Source organism: Oreochromis niloticus, linkage group LG20 (assembly GCF_001858045.2).
Source record: "Oreochromis niloticus isolate F11D_XX linkage group LG20, O_niloticus_UMD_NMBU, whole genome shotgun sequence".
Lineage (NCBI taxonomy): Eukaryota > Metazoa > Chordata > Actinopteri > Cichliformes > Cichlidae > Oreochromis > Oreochromis niloticus.
The window spans coordinates 35714453-35721193 of record NC_031984.2 but is presented as its reverse complement, the minus strand read 5'-3'; the positions used below and the strand labels follow the sequence as shown (position 1 = coordinate 35721193).

Sequence of the window (6741 nt, the reverse complement as noted above, 5' to 3'; positions counted from 1 at the left end):
CCAGTGAAGATTTAACCTTAAACAGTTTTTGAAGTATTCATGTCCCACACAGAACCAAAATGATTTTACAAGCTCTGAACATTACAGGTTTAAATCCATGGATGCACAGCAGTGGGCTGTGCTATGGCTTAAAAAAAAAGTCAGTTCTGTTCATAATACTGATACTGAGAGAAAATAGTTTAAATTGTTTAGAAAGGCCACGTTAAAATCCCTGCCTGTGTTAAAAAAATCATTTAGGAAAATTTGGCCAAAAACGATTATTTGGTCCAAGTATACATTCCACTGCAGCCCCTTTCATCGGCACTGTTGAGGTGCCCTTTGCTCATTTCCCCAGAATGAAATGCAGCTGGGTTGTTTTTTTTCCAAAGCAATACATAAGATACATACAAGGTTTACTTTGGTATCAGTGGTGTGACACACAGGTAGTATTCTACAGCACTGAGTGTCCATAAACATCATTCTCAGCATGGTTTGTGTTCAGCATGTTCTCATTACAACATGCCTTCAAAGCATAAAGGCATTTTGTCAGATAGTGTTACATAGTGCTTTGATGTAATGCCCACTAACAGAAAAATACCCTCATTTTTGAGATCTTTGAAGCAGATGTTAAAAGGTTGAAGGATGAAGTTGGCATAAATTATATTTTTGCACTTGGGTTTAATTTTCCCTGCTTGTTTAGCTCAGTTTTGTTTTCATTTGTTTTCATCTGCTGCTCTGGTTTAAGCACTAAAACAACATTGTTAGGAGAAGATCATGGTGTGCATTCAAATACACCTGAATACAGCAATAACACTTTGAATGAAAAAGGGTGAGCTGTGCATGACCATCCTTCCTTGGTGTTGACATAACGTGGAGCATCATGCAAAACAAGCTGAAGCACTGTGTGCATGACTGAGACATGCCAGTGCTCTTTTACTCCCTGGCATAGTTTAACCCAAGACATAATTTTTTAACCAACTTTTGCTCACAGCTGAAAGAATAACAGAGCACTGCGGTGCTGTCATCTTCCCATGATCATAAGAGTGTATGGAGTGTACACAACTCCACAGAACTGCTGAACAGCACCATCTGATTAGCCTGATGGATTAACTGGAATCTTCACAGTAGGAATGGTTGAACATTTTTGTCACTTAACTCACTGAAGGCTTCACATGTGGGCTGGACAACTTGCTCGCTTCAATGAAGCTGAACTGTTCGTCTTTTTTCGGTTCCATCTCTGCTCTGTCTTTCTTTAATGTAAAGAATTGACAGATGTTTAAGAAATATGAACTCAGTTTGTTTCGTTAGAAGTTATTGATTGGACTTAAAAACACAATTACAATAAAAAAGGATGTGAAAAAGCTCTGTTTAATCAGAATTAACAAGTAATGTTCACAAATTAGGCAAATTTAAGTAATATGAACCCAATATTTTTAAGTTGAATCAAAATCTGGGTTTACAGTGTTCTGCAGGGTCACCTGGTCCAGCCCTAACTATATGCTTTAGCAAAAAGGAAAGTTTTAAGCCTAATCTTGAAAGTAGAGATAGTGTCTCCTGAATCCAAACTGGAAGCTGGTTCCACAGAAGAGGGGCCTGAAAACTGAAGGCTCTGCCTCCCATTCTACTCCCATCAGCTGAAGACTTTCAGGGAGTTTTTAGGACATCCGCCAAAGTATCGAGGCCTATCTCCCCTCCCCACTCTCTGTGCCAGTGGCTGATGCCCTCAGGCGTTGGTGGTTCTTGGTGTCCGGGGCTGGGCGCTCAGGTAGGTACCGGCTCACTCCGGGTGGCTGCTTGGTGGGGCCTGGTGCCCGTGGCTCGGTTGGGCCTCTTCCGAGGTGTGGGGGGCCCTCAGGCCTCTGGCTCGGTTCACTCTGGCACAGCTGGCTGCCGGCAGAGGCCGCAGGAACCACTGCAGCCCCCTCTGGCTTCTGCTCCGTGGCTGCTGGGCGAGGGCCTGGGGCTCTCTTCAGCTCTTCCCAGGAGGGTGACACGGATGCCCCTCCGATGGTCCTCCTTGGGCTCTCGCACTCTGGGGCCCCTGGATGTCTGAGGCCTGGATCTCCTCCATGCATGCTTCATGCCCTGGGGACGGGGCTATGGCTCCCCACACCCTCTAGCAGATCGTTGCATGGGGAAACCTTTTGAATACAAGCGTGCTTATCCACACAGGTGCGCACATGAGTGTTCACTTTTCACAGACACAAACTACACCTTTCTTGGCTGCTACCTCAAAGCACATTGTGCGCTGTCTATCTTGCGTGCTGCACAACATTATTCAATATTTACTGTTATTTACACTTAGCTAGATTAATGTGATGGTGCTGTGTTTATTATGTTACTCTCTTTTTTGCTTGTTTTCTCTCTCTTTTTTTTTTTTCCTCTCAACAGGTGATCCGGGAGATTTTTTTTCTTTTTAACTGCCCTTTCTCACTGTCTCTCTTCCCCTCTGTTTTTCTTTTCCTTCATCTTTCTTTCTCCCTTTCCTATCCCCCAGTCATGTCTATCCCGTCTGTAACAACTGAAAATAAAATTTAAAAAATGATAACAACAAAGGTCGATCAAATGCCGTGATGATCAACTTGGTAAAGTAAATCCGTGGGGTATCTTTCTTGGCCTTCAGACAAGAATTCTGACGACTAAAGAACCAAACCGGACAGGCAAAAAGACAAAGATGTGACCAAGTGGTCGGCGGGGTTCTAAAAGAAATAATAAAAATGACAACGCCACCTGGGGGGAAATTCTAGCCCCCAGGAAATATGAAAAAATAAAATGTAATTAAAACAACGCTCGCACAGGTTCAGGGATGCACACTGAGGCCAACTCAAATATAAACACAATTTTATTTATTAATGTAAAATGAAAAACAAAACAACAGCGCACTGAATATCTAAAACGGTGTCCCAAATTACAATAAAAATAAATACACAACTGGGACCTACCAGCAGCGGTGGACCAAAAGAAAACCACACAAAAAAACCTACTATAGTCTATTCACCTGGTGCTGTACAACAAAAGTGTGGAAAACGACCCACCACCTGAGGTCCCACGGCCGCTGGTAAATCCTCAGTTCGCTGAAATAAAAGCACGAGATAAACACATTAAAAAGGATAAAAACATGGGACATAAACAAGCTCTCAACCTAGAAAACAAAAGAAAGAAACAATTAAAGGAAAACAAAAGTCGGTGATACAACACACCCAGTTATACACCACAGAGCACTGATTAAAAATACTTTCACTCGGCGAACCAGCCCACAGCTGGTGCTGGGCCCGATTATCCTTGGTCTGCTCGGTCTCACACAACTTCCCACAGCTGGGAGAAAGGGGAAAGGCAGTACCAGTTCGTATAACCGGCCCAGTATACGGCCGAGAATCGCCCCGGCCAGCCACAAAAGCTGGAGCGAACAATAGTCCAAAAGGGCGTGGAAAGGCAAGCTACAGGGGAAAACTGGGCCGCCGACAGATTAACCGTAATATAACAAAATCAACAAAACAAGACAGCAGCAGGGCAGGTGCCCGACTCTCTACGTAGCCAAAGCAGGCGGTTGGTCCCCGAGAGGGCACGGCAGCAATCAAACCCTACAAATAAGAAAAGGCAAAACTAACCTTAGTCTTCTTTAATTTACAAAACTAGCAGCTATAAAATAAGCGGCTTACCCCAGAACTTGGAGGCGCTGTACTGCACGGCGGATGCACTCACGCGTCTCCTCACCACGGCTGGAGCAAAGGAAAGAAAAACAGTCGCGCTGTAGCGGGCCGCAGAAATATAACTACTAATTGCCGACGTTAGGGAGAGATCAGAAATCGAAGAGGAGACCTACCTGTAGCAATCACGCGACCTGATCACCTCAGTAATTTAACCAGCAAGCCAGCGTCTACCGCTGTATCGCACCAGAAGCTCGGGAGGAAATAATCCAACGAAAGAACCCGGCTTCTCTTTATACAGGTAAACGCCGCCCTGTAATCAATATACAGGTGTGCTCCTAGTTGACGTAAGCGCGCAGCGGGAGCAAGCACAGGAGGGAGAGAGAGAAAGCAGTAGCGCAAGTGGGGGCGAGAGAGAAAGAAAAAGCGAGTAGCCCCTCCGGCTACAAAGAGGATATCCTGATAATAATAAATGACAATAATCCAGCCTAGAATTAATACATGCATGAACTAGGTAAACACATTAAAAAACACATCCTAATCAAAATGACTCCAAGGTTCCTCACAGTGTTACTGGAGGCCAAGGTAATGCCATCCAGAGTAAGAATCTGCTTAGATACCATATTTCTAAGATTTTCAGGGCCGAGTACAATAACCTCAGTTTGATCTGAATTAAGAAGCAGAAAGTTAGCGGCCATCCAGGTCTTTATGTCTTTAAGACATTCCTGCAGTTTAACTAATTGGTGTGTGTTACCTGGCTGCATGGATAGATAGAGCTGCGTGTCATCTGCATAGCAGTGAAAATTTATGCTATGTCTTCTAATGATGCTGCCTAAGGGAAGCATGTATAATGTAAATAGAATTGGTCCTAGCACTGAACCCTGTGGAACACCATAATTGACCTCAGTGTGTGAAGAGGACTCTCCATTTACATGTACAAATTGGAGTCTATTAGATAGATATGATACAAACCACTGCAGTGCAGTACCTGTAATACCTACAGCATGTTCTAATCGCTCTAATAGGATATTATGGTCAACAGTATCGAACGCTGCACTGAGGTCTAACAGGACAAGCACAGAGATGAGTCCACTGTCAGAGGCCATAAGAAGATCATTTGTAACCTTCACTAAAGCTGTTTCTGTGCTGTGATGAGCTCTGAAACCTGACTGAAACTCTTCAAATAAGCCATTCCTCTGCAGATGATCTGTTAGCTGTTTGACAACTACTCTTTCAAGGATGTTTGATATGAAAGGAAGGTTGGAGATTGGCCTATAATTAGCTAAGACTGCTGGGTGTAGTTATACAGGTACCTTAAAGGCCTGTGGTATATATGTACTAATAGGTTGATCATATGTAAAATGAAAACATTAATTAATGGCAGGACTTCTTTGAGCAGTCTGGGGTCTAAAAGACACGTTGATGGTTTACAGGAATTAATGAAGTTAACTCAGAAAGATCAATCCGAGAAAAAGACTCTAAATTTATTCATTTAAATAAATAAATTTGATATATGCTATCTGAATAACTTTTATTTTCTTGGTAAAATTGCAGATATATGAGAGTAAGTAGTCAGAAAGGAACTTTCACAGGGCAATCTAAAAATAGCCACCCTGCTCAAAGTGGTCCTGAGGTACACGGGGACTTTAAATCATTTATGCATTTTTATGAGTGGCGCCGTGAAACTTTAACATCAGTCCCTGTAAATATATTTTCCATTCCTAACTGCTTGATTGATTATGAAAAATATCTGCAAATGTCAGAGTTTTTAAAAATCTTTTTGAACTAAACAAAATGTGTCTGACATAAGTTTTGTCCTTTCAGCAGCTCCTTCTCTAATGTGATGAGTGAGAGACTTTCTATCTGATTTTCCTACCAGTCTGGACATCATAAGATATAAACACAATGTGCTTAATGGGGTGTTTGATATAGCTTACATGATAATTAGCGGACCTAATGGTTTCTCTCTTTTTGTGTGGGCTTCGCTTCTCATAAAAGAAGTATTGATCTGGGTAAATAATATCTTCACACAGAGCATCATGTTCTCTAATGACAGCATCAAGGTGTCTAAAAGTTGTTTTAATGAGTCATTTTGTGAAAGGACAGAATCCACAAAGTGACTGATGTTTGAGGGTTTTGTTCTCTTGGTCTGAATTGTACGTCAGTTGCTCTGTTTTTAGGTTTTATCTACCAGAAAAATCCCTTTTTGCACATTGATGACATCTTTTTCTTCTATATTCTTTATTCTTTTTGTGCATGAATAGAATTCCATTCACATTTCTTTTTGTTAATTTTTAATAAAAACTATTCCAAATCATTGCTTACCATTGCATTACCCTAAATAAAAATAAATTAATATATTTCTTTATTTGCATTACTTTCCAGTTTTTAATATGATCATATAAAATATAATGTTAAAGCAGGGCTGTAAAAATATATGTTCTTGTAGATTTCACTATGATAATTTACACTACCAGTCAAAAGTTTGGACACAGCTTCTCATTTAATAGTTTTTCTTTATTTTCATGACTGTTTATATTGTAGACTCTCACTGAAGGCATTAAAACTATAAATGAACACAAAGGAATTATATAGTAAACAAAAAAGTGTGAAATAACTCCAAACATGTTTTATATTTCAGATTCTTTGCTTTGATTACTGCTTTGCACACTCTTGCCATTCTCTCCATGAGCTTCATGAGGTCGACACCTGAAATGGTTTCCAACAGTCTTGAAGGAGTTCCCAGAGATGCTGAGCACCTGTTGCCCCTTTGCCTTCACTCTGCGCTCCATCTCATCCCAAACCATCTCCACTGGGTTTAGGTCAGGTGACTGTGGAGGCCAGGCCATCTGGTGCAGCACTCCATCACTCTCCTTCTTGGTCAGATAGCCCTGACACAGCCTGGAGGTGTGTTTGGGGTCATTGTCCTGTTGAAAAATCAATGATGGGATGGCATGTTGCTGCAGGATGCTGTGGTAGCCATGATGCTTCAGTGTGGCTTCAGTTTTAAATAAACCCCCAACTGTGTCACCAGCAAAGCCCCCCCACACCAAATTCCAAGAATAAACCCTGACAGGCACACCTGTGAGATGAAACCATTTCAGGTTACATCATG

At 41.7% G+C, this 6741-nt stretch overlaps 1 long non-coding RNA gene across 2 annotated transcripts; it reads right to left on the bottom strand.

Moving 5' to 3' along the window:
* Nucleotides 1–2803: 2803 nt before the first annotated feature.
* Nucleotides 2804–4064, bottom strand: LOC109196080 (uncharacterized). 2 transcript variants are annotated; one of them, XR_002057547.2, is made up of 3 exons: nucleotides 3803–4064; nucleotides 3639–3727; nucleotides 2804–3560 (listed from the first exon to the last, which is right to left on the bottom strand). It is a non-coding gene; the product is annotated as an uncharacterized LOC109196080 (long non-coding RNA). The 2 variants fall into 2 exon arrangements; XR_002057548.2 differs by having other exon boundaries at nucleotides 3639–3698; nucleotides 3803–4061.
* Nucleotides 4065–6741: the final 2677 nt, after the last annotated feature.